Genomic DNA, 20395 nt, shown 5'->3' on the forward strand with positions numbered 1-20395 from the left:
GTGTGCAGACTTTTTGAGGTGCAGTACTGGAGGCCACATAGATCAGGAGGTGAAACCCAAAAATAAATCAGCAGTAGGAAAATACCAGTGAGCAGCCATGCTAGTTGTCAAGAAACAAAATGGCAGTAGAGTAGTCATTCTCATTTCACTGGTGTGCAGCAGCTGAAAGACAGGAGGTGAGTGGGAAGCACTTCTGTCTACACAGGCACTCTCATCATTATTGCTTCTCTGTGGAAAAGGTCTCCCCACCGTGGGCTGGGGCTGCAGCCTGCATCTGCGGGTGAGACGGCGGCTTCCTTTTGGTGTGTCTCTCTGAACTGCAGGTGTCTAACAGACACTGAAAATCTTGCTAGATCACCAAAAGGTCTAGTAGTGTTTTACTTAAAATTTTATTCTAAGACAAGATGATGTTTTCTCTCAATGAGGACCCACTCAAAGCTCCATGTTTGTGATCTGTAGAGCTTGTGTGCTTTTTGGTCATTCCTGAGGAAATAATGTATTCATATCTTCTGTGTATATATTTTATGTAAGAATACTTCTTTGTTAGTGGCACCCCTGAATAGCCTGTTACTGTAGTGGTATCCTGCCTGTGACTGAAAGGACTTAAGCAGAGTTTGTTTGAAGAAGGTTTCTGTGAGATGGCAGAAATGACAGAAAGAATGTTGTTGTTTCTAAATTCCATTTCTCTTGAGGCATAATTAGTGTGCTTTTTTTTTTTCCTGTTGATGACTCTTGCAGTGTATCTTTCATTCTCTTTATGTTCTGCCTTTTTGTTTGTCAGAATATGAAGGTAAGAAAACTCTTCTTTGGTATCTTGCTTGGATACATTTGACATAAAGTACTGTTTGACCTACAAACAGAAATGCAGATATAGTATTTATGTGGGTAGTGGCATGCTCCTCTTCCCTGAAGAAATGTGTATTGCTGTGCAATGTATGTTGTCTGCTTTACTGGACTCTTAAGCTCTATACTAACGAAGAGCTTTCTGTTTATTTGTCCACTGATACTCATCACTCAGATCAAGAGTATTGTAAGTGGAGATTCAGAGAAGAAACATGCTTCTGTATGTACAACTTTTAATAATGGTTGAAAGACATTTTATAAGAACACCAGTTTCTCCTTTTTAGAGATTTGAAACTGATGTGTTATAAAGTCAACCAGCCAAGCAGTCAACCAAAAAAGGAACCAACCACTTTCACAGAGAGTTCCCACAGATTCTTTTGTGAAAATAAAGGCTGCGTACTGTGTAAGTTAATGTAAACATCTTAGTTGCTATCACTGTGAATTTGCAGTAGGCAGCAGGTAGAGAGGAAGTTGTGTGCCTGGAGTGATTGTGCAACTGGAAGGGCGTTCTAGTTATGTCTGGAAAAGCAGATAATGCTCTGCAAAGTTTTTCCCTCATTGTGTTATGCTTAAAACTGCAGTGTGTGAAGCATCATATTTTTGTTCTTCTATGCCTGTCTCCAAAAAAAGACTAATATTTTTCTCTCAATTTTGTTCCTAGCATGCTTGAGATGTATCTGAGTAGTGAGGCCCCCCCCACACACAGCCCCTAGAAATCGTTTCCTGCCTCGCTGAGTCTTGGTGAGTTATCTATATCCTATTGCATTTAATTGGACTGTGTTACAGTTTTATCTTCTTCACTGGGGAATTTGATGCAAGATGCCTTAAATTGGTTGTGTGGATACAGCAGAACAAGCCTTGGTTTTAAGTAATGTATGGTATTATACAGTGAGTCGATATACAAACATTTTGGAGACTTTCAAAAATAATGCCCAGACTGGTTATGGAAGCAGGGACCTTGCTTTAGTGCCAGGACCAGGAATGGGACTCTCTGCTGAGAAGGGCTGAAGGGATCAGCATGTGATGTTCTTTCACATTAAGCTTGTTTGATATTTCATACTGTAACTAAGGAATTGACATCTTTCAAATGTGCTGATTATGGTCTGTCTTATGGCAAAGGTTGAGTATGAAATAATACAAGCTTTTCCATCCAACTATCTGCACTAATAAATTACTTAAATTGAGGGTTGAAATCGGTATAATGGCACTGATGTCTTAAAATGCTTGTTGCTCAAGAATTACTGTCTGATGACTCCATCAGGCAGTGCTGTGCCTGTTTAACTCCACTCACAAGAAGGGATAATACCGCTGAGAATCAGAAAAAGGGACCCCTGCGGATTGTTTAAATGCAGACTAATAATAGTTTGGTAGTGCAGTGAAAGAAAGTAGAAAATAAATGCCGTGTTTTTATTTTAGGTATGTTTAATATATCAATATACTCACTTGGTATAAATCTTTTACAAATATGCATTTGAGATGTTATGTGAGAACCTTTTCAGGGTACTCATGAATAAATGTTGTCTTCTAACACGTAGAGTGACTTATTAAGGTCAGAAATATGTATTTTTGAGGCTTGGACACTAAATATAGAAGTGGGAAATGAGCCTGCTGAAAAGGTTTTTAGTTGTTTGGGGGATAACTGTTTATAAAATGCCAACCGTTTATGGGTAAAACTATGTATGCCCACATCAAGTATCATTTCCTCTTTTGTTAATTATGTTAAGCAATTTTTGCAAACTAACAATGTTTTTCTTTAAACTTACTGAATTTTCTAGCATCAGTGAATGAAAACAGATTAAGAAGCTTTCCAATGCTTCTGTTTTTTCTGCCTTTTCCCTTGGCTGTTCTGATAAAACAATTTTTAGTTCATTTCATTCAATGAAGTTTACAATACTGGTTAATAGTTTGTTTATGTATTGTATTAACTTGAAAATTCTCAACCACATAGATGTTATTACTTATTTGCAGTTACTTACACTATGTTACTTATTATTTATTTACACTATTTATCTGGGCTGCATAATGATCATAATGTGCATGTCTTCTCAATCTGCTTTTGTGATCATTTAAGCAAAAAAAGGAAATAGTAAGAATCTAAAATATTTTTTTTTCTAGTGGATAGGACTCAGAATGAGTTAGATATGTGTAATAAAGAAAGAGAAAAATGTCACTGCCAAAATTCTCCAAAGAGAACATGAAATTTTGTTGTCAAGTTGATAGAATGTTTGTTTTCAGTTGTCTCAATTGTAATTTTCCATTAAAAAAGGAATGCACTAGGTAAAGACTGAAAAAGGTAAATATTAAAATAAAAAGCAATTTCATATAATTGCTTTTTTTCCTAATTAATGTATGTGGGCAAAAAAACCCCTCTCTTTTGCTTAGTGTTGCTACATTCTGCACCAAAATTATAAATTTGATTGTTAGCATATCAGAAAGTAATCTGGTACCTTTACAGATACTGACTAAAACATAGTTGCCGTGTTTGAAAAGTTCAAAGCCTTTAATAAGAGCAAATAAGAGGTAAATATTTGTATATGAAGTTTATGGTGATGACAGTGAGGAAGATACCACTGTAAAAAATGGATGTCATGAAAGAATTCAGAGGGCAAGGATGAAGTAGAGAGGTAGTTCTCCACTCAAAATACCCTTTTGCTCTAAAGTGAGTAGTTATCCATGTGTTCACGTGATAGTTCAGCAAAAGTAAGTTGGATGAGACAAGGAATAGTTTCAAATTTTGGTTCCTTTGAATCCTTGGAAATTCTTCCATTGATTTCTGAATGTCCGGGATTTCAGTCCTATCTTCGACATACTCAGATGTTCATCTGTCCATCACAAGATCAGAGAGCTGTTTATTTTAACCAGTACACCCATCTGAAATTATACTAGTCTCTGAAGGATATATCAGTTGGAATTTCATTTAAGAAATCCTGACTGTGGCATTTGACTGGAGTTGCTTGTGGAATAGGTGTTCGGTTTGACTGTGTGTTGTGAGACTGTACCACCACTGTGACTGAAACTGTGTGCGTTCAGCCTGTCTACCGCTCTATTAAGTTTTTTGGAAAGTGAAACTACTGCTTAATACTTACTGGATCTATTTTTATATGATACAACAGATAAGAGTGTGAATCTTGGACTTGCTAAATGGCTTTAGAATATGTGTATATGAACTGATAAGAAATAAAGTAAATGACAGAATTTGTGGCTGCTCCCTTGGAACGTTGTTAGTTGGGGCGGTGGGAAGTAGCTGCTGTGTGCTACCAAAAAGCCATGCAATTAGGACGGTGAGAAATTTAGACTTTAAAAAAACCTAAACAGATAAAAATACTAACTTTAGTTCCTAGTCTAAAAGTTTTCAGTCAGAAAACTCTTCTCTCCCCCCCCCCCCCCCCCTTTTTGCACGAAATGGTTTGCTTTGTAAGGAACATTTCTCAGCAAAAAAACGTAGATCAGTGAAATCTCAGTTTTCTGTCACTCTCAATCTGGAGAGTCTGTTTCAATTGAACTTTGTAGTGATTTAATTGGCGTTTGTGTTGTAGTTAGTGTCAAGTGTGATAGAAAATACTTGTGTGTCTGTTTGTTCTGAGTTATAGTACTCCTTATTGTTGTTTACAGCAGTAGTAGATAAAGAAAATTCTGACAGATGTCTCATTTTTGACTGTGTCTTCCTAATACATGTGTGTGTAAAGGGAATGCTGTCAGAAGATAAAGAGTGCATTATATTGAAACAAGTTTTAAGAGCCTTCAGTATTAGTTTAAGGATGCAAGTGAGGAACCTACAGTAGGTTCCAAGTATCCAATCTGAATAAGAGAGAGCTTATTTCTATCAGCATGCAAAGCTGGGCTGGGATGGTGCCTGCCTAGAGCTCTGGAGTGAGTTCAGAACACCTTAGTTCAGAGCACCTTAATTCCCACAGGAGCTGTGTTTCTGAAATACCTGAAATAAAATAGAGGTATTGATCACAGGTATGGATAGTCTTTACTGAATCAAGTCTTCTCATTTGCAGAGGGATCTGTGAGGGATATTTAATCTATGTTGAATTGGTTTGTGATAATAAAGGGAATGCGTTCCCATTCCTAGACCTTGAAATTGGGGAGTTGTGTTTTGCATGAAATATGATCAGGTTTTTCTGTTTTCAGTCACTCCTGTTCAGTAGTGACATTAGTTAACATGAATTGCCTATAAAGATGCCTGTAAAAGTGGATGCTTGATTATAGTAAATTTAATGCAATCAGCGTTAGAATGATACTCCTAATCTGAGCATGAAGTTCTGTGTGGGTGGTGCAATGAGAACAGAAGTATTGAGAAGTGAGCATCTATTAAGATTTATACAGTTGCACCCTACAGATTTTCTCCCCCTCCCCGCCCCCCAAATTGGACATGGGAGCTTATGGAAACCTTTGGTTTTTATTTTGTGGAAAAGCTGAAATTTACACAAATGTAGTATATTGCATTTCCCTTAAAATTGATGAAAACTGAGAGTATTGTAGAGAGAAATCTCATCATGCTTGTAACTAGCAGAATGAGGTTTGTTAATAATGAAAGCAGTTTTAAAGTACTTTCATAGTTTTGAGGCCACAGCGTTCAAATTTATTATAAATCTGGAGTAAACCATTCTTAAATATGTAAAACTTGTTAATTACTGTGAATGGATTTAAATGGAGTGCTCTGTCAGTGAACTTCTTACTGAATTGATGGAACCAAACTTCATATTTATGCAGGACTGTTGAAAACACTGTCATTCAACTGATTGAAGCTTGCCTTTTGTATGTAGCTATATCCTGGAAGATTATTTTTAACGTTTCAGTGAGATAAATAAAAAAATATTTAGGAAATGAGATTGCTAACTTGATTTTACTCACTTCTTAAATATTGGTTTTGACTTAGTAATGGGCTTTGCTAAGATTTTTTCATTTCTTACCTTGATAGGGACCTTTTTATGTGGGCAAAGGTATAGTATATATGCATTTGCAGAAGAAATAGCTGTCATTATCATCCGTGGAAAATCAATATATATTTTAAATATAGATTGATGACATTGTACCACCAGTATTGGAGCCTGGGAATTCTAGAGGGGTCAAGAACAGGACAACTGAGCACTTGCATCATCAAAGAAGATGAGATGCATTTACTTGGCCAGATTTTCCTCTGGGCCTGCCTTTAGCCCCTGAATTGGGAAGAGTGAAATATTCACCCGGCTCAGCTCTTGACAGTAAATAGTATTAATTAAATACAGGGCTTGAAAATGACACTGGTATTTCAGATTAAGGCCAGTAGATTTTGCCTTGGCTTTCTGGAAATTGAATTCCAGTAGTCTGTTTATTTGACAGCATTATGGTACAATAATTTGAGGTTCACGGATATTTCTGTACATTAAAGTGGGTGAATTTTTATAATGTCACAACGCTGGGATGTTAGGCTCAGAAGACTTACGTGACTAGAATAGTAAGTGAATTTGCAGCTGGTTAATATAAAGTGTGGCACAGTGTGTTTCCCATCTGATTAATTTACCTTTATATTAACTGGACTGGCAAGAAATTACAGGTTTTCTTTTTAAAACAAACTTTGGATGTTGAAAAATTCAGGTGAATGGTCTTAGATAAGTTACAGATGTTAAGAAATTAAGTATTATTAAAATGATTTAGAAATATTGGTGAATTTTACAGTATCATTGTGAAGGGCTCTAACTATTCAAAATGTTTTACAAAATCCTCCTCTAGCCATCTCACCACAAGCAAAAAGGGGTACTGACACTCCTACGTACGCAATATCTGTCAGTGTGTAAATGCATTGGTAAAACTCTATTCACAGCTGTGGCTATAATAAATGAAGAATATGCTCTGTTCTCCTGTTCCGACATCTCTGTTTCTACGGTCCAGATTCTTTCCTTCTTTCATTATGAGTACTTCTGTTCCTTCAGTAATCCCAGTTCAATAAACTACAGTGTTCTGTATACACCAAACTCTGTAGCTTTCAAAATGATGGTGGTAGGCAATCTAGGAATATTTAAAATTAGAACTGAGAAAAGAATTAGTTTTATAGTAGGTATTGCAAATAAGTTAATCCTTGAGGGGAAACTGTAGTAGTGTCAGAGGGAGTTAAAATGTTTCCATTCATGTTTTTTCAGTGTGTTTTTCTTTTGCTTATATTTGGATATTCTCACTTAAACTTTGAATCATCATCCTTACAAGTAAGCAATGGAACTGAAGATTCCTTTTTGTGTTGGATTCCTTTGTCCTTCAATCTCTAGATACCTGTTCAACAGGAATAAAAGAGTGAGATGTCTCCTACATTTCTTTGTTCAGGTTGTAAGCTTGAAACTCTACTGTGTGGTGCCACAGTTTAGTAGTATTTTAAAATGGGATAAACACATCTACATTTGTCTAAAAGTAGGTGGCCAACACATATGAAATTTCACTTGGGTTAATTTCTATGGCCTTTCATTTTTCAGTTGTGGTTTTTTTGCTTGGCTTCTCTTCACAAATCCGGGTTAACTATGTTTTTATTGCTCAGTCCTGCTGAACAGACTCATGTAAAACTTTTTCTGTCTGGAATTACAGTATGTAACTTCCAGAATGTATCCTGCAGTGGAATAGGGTTTATGTGTGGCTAATGGTACATGAAGCTTGATGCGTGACTACTGATGTTTAAAATATTCTTTGTCCCTGACTGTGATTTTAGTCTTTCCTTCCTCATGAGCTCACTCTTTTGTTATTATCCGAGTCCTAGGCTCTTGATCAACACTGAAATATTTGAAGAATCAATACATATGAGTCTGTTGTATAACACTATGTTTGCCACATGTAAAACATACTCGACACAAATCCACAGAAGCAAAAAAAACCCAAAACACCCCAAATTAGGCCATTTTATATGAAATATCACATGCTATTCTACTGCTATCACACCCCAAGCACACTACCGCTGCTGCCGTACACCACAGGCTATGTGCCACAGCCTAAAGGCTTAAATGGATTTGTTCTGTTAATTTTCTGCTTTTGTTCATTAGTGTCAAATATACTGTGTGTATAGCAGATCTGATTCACAGTAGTATGTATTTATTTTTGAATATTAGCATGCAACCATGCATATGGTGCTCTGGTCCTGTTGTAGGTACTGTGGGTACCTCTTAAAAGAAAAAAAAAAGTATCAGCCTGCTGATGATGAACTTGATTCCAGTAACAGTAGTTATCAGAGCTGCCTCCTACTTAGTCTTCCTCTTATTTGCTTCATCACTCCATTTCTGAGCTATTTCCTTCCGCCCCCAGCTTCCAGGAGAAGTGTTTTGTGTGTTGTGGTCTTCTGATACAATCTGATAAAGCTTTGGGATAGTCCGTTCTCCTCCACCTTGCCATCAGTCAAAGCCCCCAGGCAGCAATGTAGGAGGAGCGATGTTTTGGGTGAGGACAGCTTGATCCATGGTTGTGGGACTCTCTAATAGGAGTTGGACGTATTTGTGTGTATGTGTGTATTTTGACAGGGAATTACTTACTGAAAATGTATTTTTGGCTAGCTTGAAGCTATTAATGAGTTGGCTTGAATTTCATAAGTAGCTTCATTAAGGAAGGGAGAAAATTCCCTACTAATCAGAGATGCTCTAATGGCTCACTTAGGAAATTCTGAAATTAAAAGTTCTGAATTTCGAGGCTAGATTCACAGGAGGACTTAACAGTGAATAAGCCACGGGGAAATGGCCCGGCTATGGGGTACAGCTCTGAGGGAGGAGCCGCTGCGGGTGTGCGAGGTGAGGGCTCTTGCTGGGCTACAATTTCAGTGGCACAGCCTGTGCCCCGGGTATCGCGACAGGTCAGATAACTTGTCTGCTTTTCTGCTTCTCGGTGTCTGTTCTCGTTCCCCAGGAGCTGCAGTTTACCCTGCTGCTCCCGAGTCCAGGGCGGCCCTGCCTCCCCCCCCATTGCACTGGACTGGGGACGGGCAGGTTGCCAGTGTTCTACAGCTGTGGCAGAGAGCAGCTCCCAACATCACCCGCTTCACCTGGGATGATTGCAGGGGCTGGGGAAACCTTTCCTGTACCCACATGGGCACCAGCACGCAGGGAAATGGGGATACACCTGTCTTCAGGGAGAGGCAGGAAGGCAGATAGCTGCATGCCGCCTCCTGAACATCAGACACGGGTGCAACAAGATGGAGGAGGGAGTCACGATCCTCCTGATTCGGAGCAGAGGTTTGCATTTGGGTCTCCTGCCTCTTAGGAGTTTGCTGCCGTCTCTGGGCTGCTGAATGTTTTTGAGCAGAGCTTGCGGCCTCTGAAACAGCTCTGCTTTTTATTGGTGTGTAAATACTTTGTCAGAGAACTGAATTTCCTACATTGGCAGTGAGCGCCCTATCAGTTGTGTGTTGCCCTACAGTGAAGGACAGTAGTTTCTTCACTTGCCTACTTTTATAGATTTAATTTATTTATCTGCTACTCATAGGGTTGTCTTCTCAGACAAGGTACTGCAAAGGAAACTAAAGTATACATTCACAGATATATTTAGCAATTAAATCCCATTGTGGGTGCTCTTAATGCTTACCCTACTTTGACATGAAGTAAGCTATCTGAAACAAGGGCATTTTTCCTGGTGAATTGAGTATTTGCGCAATTTGAAACAGTTTTAAAATACTTTTTTTTTTTCTTCCCCCTGTTCAGTGGCTGAAATGAAAAATCCATTTATAGGCACAGCTCTGTTCCTCGTATCAGAGGTATCGTTGTCCATAATTAAATTGATACATTTGACTAGAAAGATATAATACAAATTAAAGTTTCTCATGGTTGCCACTGCATATGCCATCTTTCTTTCCAAATCCTTTGATAAGGTCAGTATTTTACCATGTAAAACTGATGAATGTAAAACTGATGAATTCTTGAAAACCTGAAAAGATCAAAATGAGACATACTTAGATTTCAGAGCAATGAGAAGTAAAAATGTGAATAGTATATAACGTGTTTGGCAAAGGTAGAAATAAATCCTTAAAAATTTAAAACCGCTAATTAGTGGTATTTTGTGTTATGGTGGGAAGGGCCATATGCCATAACTTTTCTTGCTGTTGACATGATTTGTCAACAATTCTTACTGTTCTGATTTTATGGAAATACTATTGTATAAGCATAGCAGTAACTTTTTCCTAATGAGCTATACTCTGTTTTGTTACGTTTGTGTAAATCATTTTTACTCAAGTTATATTGCAGAAGCTGAGAAAGGAAGATGGCAAGCCTGCCCTTAGAATTTCCTCGGGGGAGGAGGGACTTTTTTATAAAGACGAGATTCTGAGAAGGGAAATAAGAGGGTTTCTTGCAGAAAGGTTGAGCTAACTAGCAATACAGGAAAGGTGAAAATGTAAAATCCAATACTGGGTCAAACCTTCTTCTGCTAATTGAAAATATTTCTCACTTGCATTAGCTGAATGTAAAGACGACACTGTGTTTTACTGTTTTTTAACTGATTTTGCTTACCACTGGCAGGGAAGGAAGTCAGTAAGAGGGAACTGGTATTTGCTTACACAGACAATGCCTTGAGAAGCAGAATAAATTAATGCAACATGGTTTTCTTTGAGGATGCATACTGGCAACAACATGAGAATTTTTTATTTAATAATAATTGAAAATGTGTGGGTATGTCTGTTTCTGTGTTGTAATTTGTACTGATTATATTATCAGTTTTTAGATCTGTCCTGTTGCTTTGTTCAAGATATTGGGTAATATCAGCCACTCTTATGCCATGCCGGTGATAGGCTCTGTGGCTCTTACTGTGCCAAGCTTCTGCTGTTCTTGTGTTGTGTTGAACAGGCAGTTAAAACGATTTATTCAGGCTGGCTTAGGTTCAGCTACAAAAATTTAACATATTGTTAGCTTGGACAACTTTCTTTTTTTGTTGTTTAATCAACAAATAATTTAGATAAGGTGGCAGGAACCATTTGTAGAATTTGGGGACTTACAATGTTAGCCCCTGCACGTGATGGAAATTTCCCTATGATTATGCCCACGGGAATGATGGTACATGGGTAACGACAGGGATGGAGCAAGTCCTTGTGCTAGAGACCCGGGAGCTTATTCTTCAGTGCCAGGTTTGCCAGACGTGTACTAAACGAGTCACTTGAGGTGTAAGTCCCTCACTTTCTTAGCTGTAAAGTGGGGTCAACCCTCATTATTTCTCCATATGCAGAATTCAGGTTCATTGGTGTTTGTGGTTTGCGTAGGGAGAATAAATAAAAACATATTTATGTATTTCATTTCCTCAAATGTAAATAAAATGCCTGCTAGAGAGAACTCACCTATTAAAATGTTGAAGCAATGGCCTTTTGCTATTTTATTAAACAAGAATCAACCTAGATTGTTTTGAGTTAGCAGTATTTTTGTCTGCTTATGTTATGAGATAAAACATCGAGTATTGACTTAACTTCACATTTCACAGGGGAAGAATTAAAAATTATCTCTGTGAAGGGTGACTGTGGAGTTACTCTTTGAAATTCTAATTTAACACTTCAGTAATGGGTCGAGCCTTCTCTGAATCCTCTGTGGGATTATTTGATTTGCTGTCTGGTTAACCTCAAGGAAAATGGGATGTCTTTAAATTACTAGAGGTGCTAGCTATCACCTTACAATGGAGCCACACGGGAGAATTTGTTGTTTTAAATTGGGATTGTCACCTGATGACTAAGGGTTATATGAATGGGGTTTATTTTTAAGATCTATTTTGAGGTTGAAAGTTGCAATTTTTTTTCTAATTTTATTTACCATCAACTGTATAATTGGAAATTGATATAATTGAGGGATATGGGGAAAATGTTGTCTTTACCTGAGGGGGTATGGGGTTAGGGTTTTAGTATTTGTTTTGTCTTCAGTTTTATTTATGCATGGAGAAGTTTTTCTTTTGTGTTTCTTTTATTTGCATAAATGTTTTGTGCCCCAACAAGAAGAATCTGTATTTTTTTATGATAAAATGGATTATTAAATGACATTCATGCGACTGTGGAACTGAAGGGAGAAGTTCTGCTTTTTATAAGTAGACAAAGGAGCAGCTTGAATATTTTGCAAGTTTATGCATGTAACGTTAATCCTGCCAAAACCTTTAAAATTAATTTGCAAAGTATTGAAATACAAGTACTCAAATGTTTTATGCTGTGTCATACATAAAGGGAGTATTTGGCGGTTAATTAGTAACTTGAATTTGGGGGGGTGAAGGCAGGATTTCAGTTACAATGAATTCACTCCAACATTTTACTTTTCACCCTATTTTATGTTGGATATTCTGTGCATATTGCTGTTACAATTTTTTTCAGCTGCAGTTCGCCTTTAAAAGCCATATAACATACCTAGTCATATTTTAGCAGGTCACATATTTCTTTATCTTACAAATTAAATTGAATTTTTAAACATCTATAGTTTGTGATGTCATAGGTTATAAATTAATACAATGAAAAGCTTAGCATAATACATCATTTTAACGGTACTTAGTGTCTTTTCAGGAGTATTGAATGGAGACAAGCTGTGCAGTGTGCATTGCATATACTGAGAAATTTCACAAGACTTTTTGACATCAGTTTTGAAATGAGTCGTGGGCTCAGCTCCAGCGCTGCTCTGAGCGTAGCCTGTCCTGCAGAACTTTCCATTGCCAGTCTGTCACATACCACGTGCCTGTATTTCACCTAAGATTTCTGATTTGAATAACTGTGGCTATACATCATTTGAGTTGCATACTTAACAGAATTTACTTACTGTTGCTTCTGAGAATTCTGTTTTGCTTTTTTTTTTAAGAACACAAGTATATTTGTTCTTGTACAGTTCCACATATGTCAATTTGTAATCAATTTTTAATTTGTATATCAACACGTTGCAGCATGTTTTTGAAGTTGGTAATAGCTACGGAAATGTAAGTCTTGACCAGGTCTGAGGACTTCCGATTTTGGGAGGAAATACTGGGTAAAACAACATAGTCATCAGTTTTGTACACATGTAGGGGAGGGAAATTTTTTAGGATATGAAAGTTTTTGTGTGCTTTCTAGGAGCTGACAGAGATGTAAATAACAGTGCAATAAGGATAATAAAGATAGAAAATACGCAGATTTATTTTACAGGATTTCCATCAGAGGTTTGTTTACAAAGGCAAAAAAGCTCCTCTTCTGTCTACTGCATTAAAGTGCATATAACAAAGTGCTAGTTGTAGCAGAAGCAAGCAGGGCTGGGCTCGCAAGCCTCTATCTGAAGAATTGCTAGCATGCACGAGTTGGGCTGCTTTGCCACTTCAAGCTGGATAGCTTTCTGGTGATAGGAGAGGTCCTACAGCTACCCATTTGTTGGTTACTAAAAATAGTGGTGCTGGAGTAAGGAGAGTACAGCAGCACAGCACCAAAAAACCTCCCTAACCCTCCAAACCCTAAGATTTTAACAAGTAAATGCTTAAACAAAACACACCGTCTCCCCATGATAGGCAGAGTTGCAGGCCAGCTCATCCCCTGAGTCTGGCCAACTGGCCAGCTTCTGCAGCATGACCTGAAGGTCATTCATTTGAGCTATTTGGAAAGAGGATGGATTCAAGATGCAGAGGTAAAAAAGCTTTTGTAGGGAATGCTTGATTTGCTTCTCTTCTTTTTCCTAGAGGGGAAATATAAACTGAAGTGTCTTCTGACTCCAGCTGTAGTAGGGGAGTATGGGAGTTCACACAGACAACTTCCAGACAGAAACCTCAAGTACAAAATATTATTGTGAAATAATTAGAAGTCTTTAGATCGGGGCTGCTATCAAGTGTGAAGAAGAGTGATTTTATTATTGGTAGATGAAGTGCATCTTGATTTGTCTTTTCCTTAACCCTGAGATGACCCTTCAAAAGGTGAAAGGTGGTTCAAACTCTTATTAGCTGAGATCTAGAGATTTCCTGAATATAAACTTAGGTGTTTTGCCAAGTTGTACGGCCACAAATCATCAGGCTTTCTCTAGACTTTCAACTTGGCCCAAAGCTGGGGTTCGAATAAGAAAAAAAGAATAGCACTTAGTAACATAATTTACACAGACTGTTTCATGTGACAACATTTTGCTTTTATTAGCTACTGTTTTCTCTCTTTTTTTTAATAGTAGATTGGTGGTTTAGGCTGTATTTCAGATATGTCTTCTCTTCTGTATTTATGTACAAAATACCACTGAGAATAAAGGAAGAGATACAGATTTTTTTTCAAGCTTGCTTATAGCATGCATAGAGAAGCGATAAATGTGTTCATAGTCCTAATGGAAAACTTTTTCAGTATTGCAGGGGATTTTTTCTGAGTCGTGGTTTTTGAGGGATCATTTGCCGTGAAAGAACTAGTCACTCGGCAAATCTTCTGCTAGTAGTTTGGGTTGTATTTTGGTAGGTAATTCATAAGACATCTTCTCTTTGTGATCACATCATTTTCCCCCAGTGGCAACAACAACTGCTTTCATGGGAAACCAGTAGTAAGAACATGGATTGATGTATTTTTAGTTTTCTTTAATGCAATTAAACATCTGGAAGTAAGCAGAGCCATCATCATGTGAGCAGCCAGCTTTCTACCGAATCTCAGGAAATACTCTTGACTGCTTTTTGCAAATGGCTGCTACAGTTATCTGGTGTCTATTTTTTGTTCAAGATACTCAATTTAGTGGCCTGTACACATTGTTAGCGTCAGTTTGACATCTGGCCAATATTCCTTCCCACTTACTACTAAGTAGTTATTATTGTGCTTGTTACTCTGTGTGAAATTTGTATTAAGCTTCATGATGGTCTTGTGAGGTAGGGGTTGTACAGGAAAGTCGGTGGCAGAAATTAAGGTAAGAACCTAAACGGTGTGTCTTCTAGATATTAATGAGAAAATCAATAGGGTGATGGCTAGTTGCAAATAAGATGGTCTAATTTGTAAGCATTGGTAATAGCTCGGTCAACTGAGTTTCATTTGTAGAAGCACACTGTATCGCAGAGTGAGAAGTTGGTAACCAAGTAATATCTGTGTAAATAAGCTCTATCCTAGTGAACTTTTTGCCTTCAGACCTGTGCTATGTTTGTATTAGCCGGGGCTTTAAGTACAGAATAAATGAACAAGAAAAATAACTCTCTGGCAACAACTAAGACGAACACTTCATAAGGTGTTTAAGAAAAACAATCTTGATTTCCCTCTCTCCCCCTGCTTCCCTCTGCCTTCACAGTCTCTGCTTTCTGCTCATGTCCGGCTAAGATAATACAGTAAATGTCTGAGCTCTCGCAAGTAAGGCTGTCACATTGATGTTTAACTGACTTTGAAGCAGTGCAGCTGTAAAGGGGAAATGAATTCTGTTCTCTGTCAAAGCTTGTAAAAGAGTGTTTGTTTTAGCGGCTACTGAAGATGGAAGTGTTTATTCCATGACTGCATTGGTTGTCAAAGCTGGACATATTTTCCTGTATTAATAATATTTGGAATTTTTCATTAGTTATCATTTCCTGTTGGTTCTTGAAAGGAGTATTGAGATGCTGATCGCTGTCCCAATCTTTTTAGCTCTTCTTTCTGCATTTGAATGGAAATTTTGGAATTCCTTTTGGGGGGGTGGGTGTGTGTGTGTGTGCGCATGCATGTGTAATTATGTATTATATAAAACTTTAAAAGCAGTTGCAAATGTCTGCTACTTTTTGATCCAAAAAGGCAATAGGTTTTTGTACAAGAGACAGAGGGGCAGCTCTTCCAGTTTGTCAGGTGATGGAAGACTGTACCTAATATGCATGAAATGCAACTGATTAATCGTCTTCCTCCCCACCCCCCCCCCCCCCCCCCCCTTCCTCCCCACCCCCCCCACCCCCGACTTCTGTCACAGACTTTTGCTCCTGATATATAGAATTATCTCTTGATGTGAAAAGACTGATCAGGATCTGGATACTTACTGTTACTGAAACGTATGTTATTCTGTGTAATTTATTTCAAAAGTAGCTTATCACATGCACTTACCAAATCTTAGCCATTCAACACAAACAAAATCCTCCTGAAGTGTTTCCGATGCATTGTTGCTATAGTGAGGGGAAAAAAAGGTGAAGTAATGGGGTTGGAGTATTTTTGGTTTGTTTGGCTGTTTAAGATAGATCATCTAGAGCTGAAACTTAATTAAGTATAAGGGTTTGAAATTGGAAACAAAAACCATGCTAAGTAAGCCTGTCACGATCTTGGCATCATTAGAAGAGAGAGCAAGTAGTGAGGGAAGCTGGATTTGTGCTGGTGTTGCTTACAATGATTACAATGGTATGTAACTTACTAATTACCTTTGCTGTAAAATGGTTGGTAAAAAGCCAAAATACTGCTTCCCTAGTTCCCTAGGATCCTTGTTTTGAGAGGATTACACTTCCTGGTGTTTTTACAAGAATTACATGGATGCCAAAATGTTTCCGAAGCTTCTCTTTGATGATCGGTACAATGTAACAGGGAAGGCTGACCAAAAATTACTGTGGAAGTGAGTAGGAGAGAGATAAAAAGGTGTGAGAATAAATGAATGCGGTAACTACGTATTTATTCATCTTCCCTACCCTCCTCATCTCTAGTCTAGTTTCTAAAGGAAATGAAACTCATGTGATCATGACTGAGACAAAACATGTTTATGTGCATTTGTGGGTTAGTGTGTGTCGTTTCCTTCCTCTGCTGCAAAGACACTGCACTTCTACAGGTTGCGAGAAAATACGTGGTCAGGTAGATGACTGCCATCCTGTTAGTGAAAGAAGGACCTTACCTGTTGACAACGCTAATTCGGCATCAGAAAATCATTATGGGAGAGCAAAATTATGGATGGCTGAGGGCACAAAGTCGGTCAAGTGCAGAGGTGTTGGCGTGTTTGTCAAACTAAATTTCCGTGCGCCTTACTCTCTGCTTGTCAGCTGGAGATTGAAACATCTTTTGATGCAGAGGAATTGTGAGGTTTAAGACTTTTATATTAAAAATCAGAATATGTGTTATATCAAGACACTGTCTCATGTGCTTCAAAATCTATTGATAGAAGGCACATACAATATTAATATAATCTTCTGAGATACATATAGGTAATTAAAATTTAGAACTCCCTTTCTTTAAAGAAAAGTGAAAATCTTTACATACACTGAGAAATTCAGGTTGAATATGCAGATTACAGATCCTTTCATTGTACTAAAGTAAAGTTATTGCTGATAGTTGTAGTCTTATTTTTTCGTCTGTGGGCTAGCCATAATGCCCTGTCTTAACATCCTTTTTTTTTTTTTTTTTTTTAAAAAGCCTCCTTTGATTTTTTCAAGGTAGCGGCAACAAAATATACAGTGTTCTCTGGCAGTGGGGCAGCGCAGGCCTTCATTTGTCCTTCCCCACGTCTAACATAATGATTTTGGCTGTCAGTGCTGCAAGTTGTTTGTTTCAGCCTCAGATAATCAATCTGATTAAGTATCTTGGCAGTGTTTGATATTATACAGAAAGCATTTGAAATGGCAGTGATATTTCACTGAGCTACTGCTCATGTGGAAAGCTTCATTTTAATAGTCTTGGTGATAACAAAAACTTGCTGAAAAGAGTGAGGTAGATATATATATGTGTATATATCTTTTAGCGCGAGTGAGTGTAGACATAAACCACTGAGAACTTTTTCTTATGTGCTTAGTTCCTATTGGATGAGTGAAAGTGAGATTTATGTAGTTAGTCTATTTTAAGCGTTACTCAATAAAAAGGTGAAGAAAAAGTTCTCTGAATGGTAACATGGTATAGACAAGTGTCATGAACTCAAGCTGTTACTGGCCAGCTTTGTGTTCATCAGAGATATCTGTGAGGTAGAAGATGCCCTGGGTCAGGTCTGATGCCGCTGGTGAGGCCAGCTGTACTTCAGGAAAACTGGAAAATGCAATGTCTTCTTACTTGCCCCGAACAGAGGTTCTTCAGCATGATTGCAAGCTAGCTTTAACCTAGGCTTCATTAATTCCTAAATGCAGTGGTTGGATGGCTTTGCTTTGGTTTATCTTGCAAAATGACACCTAATAAAATTTTTGTACTGGGGTTTCTCCAGAAAAGCCCATCACTTGCCAGCTCCCACTGGGACTCACCAAGTCCAGTGCCAGCTGCAGTGTCTCTGCTAGCCAGGAGTCTTAGTTTCATCCCTTTCGTCTCACCTGTCTTCCTTCCCTTTCTCACTGCAGAGTCAGTGTAAGAAAGGCTAAAACTTTTCTACTTCATAACATCAAGGCAGAAATTAACTTTACAAAGAAAAAAAAAACCCAGTCAAACTGTAAATAAACTTACTTTCTAGTGAAAACTTTCTTCATTCACCTTCTGCAGCATTAAAACTGAAATGGCACAGTGTGCCTGGCATGTGAATAAATGCAAGCCTGATTTAGCTTCCTGACTACAGCAGAAAAAAATTCAGGCATGCTTTTTAAGGAATGGTTATTTAAAAATAATGTGTTTTTGTTGCAGCATGATTATATATTTAACAGGAAACTAGGTTGCAGTCTTTATGACTAACTCTTATTACTACTGCCCCCTTGGTTTCCAGGAGATTATGACTATAATGCTATGTAAAATCTTCAGGTATGTAGCATCATCTCAGACAATTTTCTTTTTTGTCCTGTGGTATTATTGCTCAATCATTATTTTGTAAAGAAATATATTAAATTCAAAACCTGTTTTAATATAATGTTTTCATTTTCCTTCTAACTCCTTGTTGTTGGTCTGTGTGGACCATAGGAGGACCATAATGGGACCACATCCTGAGGTTTTTTGGGTTTTTAGTGCTTCATATGCACAAGTACAAAGTGTATCTGGAACTTGTGTTTTACATGGAGGAAAACCACTGGCTTTTTAAATCAGTAAAGCATACCAATTCACTTTTTGAGATGAAATCAAATAGGGAATTATTGGAAAGATTTTTTTTTTTCCCCTCTCCCTCTTACATATATTTTTAAAAGGCTTTTTTTATTGACAAAGGTAAGTATATAATGAATAGCATTTCTCAACCTTATGTTATTTGATGCGTAGGAACAGTATTTACCTACAATAACTCTATAAAGGATTGCATGTGTAATTTGCTCAGAACTCCAGGTAGCTTTTCCAAAAAGGTTTGTGTGGGAAAGAAATAATTTGGGACCTGTCCTGCACAGACTTCCATTTGAGAGTCAGAAGCATTAAGCATTAGTATTTTTCGAAAGACCACCAGCCCTGTTTGATTACTTTGGTAGCAATGCAGGTATTTTCTTATAGCTGCATGTATTTTATGATTGTTCTTTAAAATACCAGGAATGTTGCTGTCAGCATGCCTTTTAGCATTGTATATTACTGTGACTTGACAGCTGACAAAACAAGCATGTGAAGGCTGACATTTGTGCCAGATGTCTTTCATTATATATTTTTATAGGCTTAATTTTTCATGTGTGCACTTTATATTGGCAGCTTTAATATTTTTTTGGAGATGAAGCTTAATTGTCTTTCTTTTATGCACATTTATATTTTAGTAGATTAAAATTTTACCACAAAATGTACTTGTAATTTAAATTGCTGTGCAGAAAGTAAAAGTTTACTGAAAAGATGACCTAAAAAGGTTTGACCATTCTTTAGGCTTTAGAAAAAGGAGTTGAAAGCATCTTATTCTGATAGAGAAGCTTTTGACCACCTGAGGAGCTTAACGCTGTATTTTTCCTTTCATCGCCTTATGGTGGCCCTTGAGAAACTCTTGTGATGCTGCTTTAAGGAGCAGACAGAGTCCTGTTGTCTGTAATCAAGTGTATAATTTAAATTTTTGCACGGACTTAGCTAGATTCTGATGATACACATTATTTTATGGCAGTCTCTGAATCCTTGACAAACAAGTGAAGTACTACTGAAGCTTGAGTTGTCTCTTGGGTTTGGCCCTTCTGCCACTTGGTTTCCTAATGCATCTGGGAAGCGTCTCCCAAGGAGGAACTAAACATAACAAAGTCCTTTGATGGTCCCATAGCTCCTGCTATACATTCATAGCAGCTGTCAGCCCCTTTTCACGAGAGTATCTTAGGAAATGGGAGGGAAGGGTAAGAAACATGGTTTAAGGCTTTAACAAGTGTCAGAAGTTAAGCAGGGTAGGGCTAAGTGAGATTTTTATTTTCCTTTTCTCTAAAATGGTGAGCTATCTGATACATGCTTGTGGTATATGAGGATAAGATTATGGTTTCAGAGATTTTTCACAGTGTGGATGAAAGAGAGATTCTGAAATAACGAATAGCCAGTGCTCTGGCATTTTCCTGTGGTGACAGGGACTCGAGTTGTAAAATTGCCAACTTGTCTGATTCAAGTTAGGGTTTTAAACATCTGTAGTAAGCACCAGGACTGTTCAGTGGGTTGTTGTCTTGGGGTGGTATGCTCATCCTCACTCAAAGGTTCATCCTGCATCTTATTATAACAGGACTCTCTTAAAACTGGAATGTTCTTGCAAAGGAGCTGGTTTTGGTAAGTTAGTGTTTTTTGATGAACGCTGTCTTTTAGAAAATCTGAGTGCTGCTAATTTGAAATTCAGCAGTCTGCAGTTGCAGCAGTGCCCCATTCTCCCTGCTCCCTTGCAGTGGGAAGATGGATGGAAAGGAAAAGAAACAGGGTGCCATCGCTTTTCCCCTA

At 37.8% G+C, this 20395-nt stretch overlaps 1 protein-coding gene across 1 annotated transcript in view; it reads left to right on the top strand.

Annotated features, from left to right (window-relative positions):
- Positions 1-1154: 1154 nt before the first annotated feature.
- NCOA2 (nuclear receptor coactivator 2) overlaps positions 1155-20395 on the top strand; it is a 190104-nt gene continuing 170863 nt past the window's right edge. Inside the window, 2 exon segments of the mRNA XM_009278417.2 lie at positions 1155-1246; positions 1505-1584. The gene's annotated coding sequence lies outside the window, so the exon portion shown is untranslated.

Source organism: Aptenodytes forsteri, unplaced genomic scaffold (genome assembly GCF_000699145.1).
Source record: "Aptenodytes forsteri isolate BGI_AS27 unplaced genomic scaffold, ASM69914v1 Scaffold18, whole genome shotgun sequence".
Lineage (NCBI taxonomy): Eukaryota > Metazoa > Chordata > Aves > Sphenisciformes > Spheniscidae > Aptenodytes > Aptenodytes forsteri.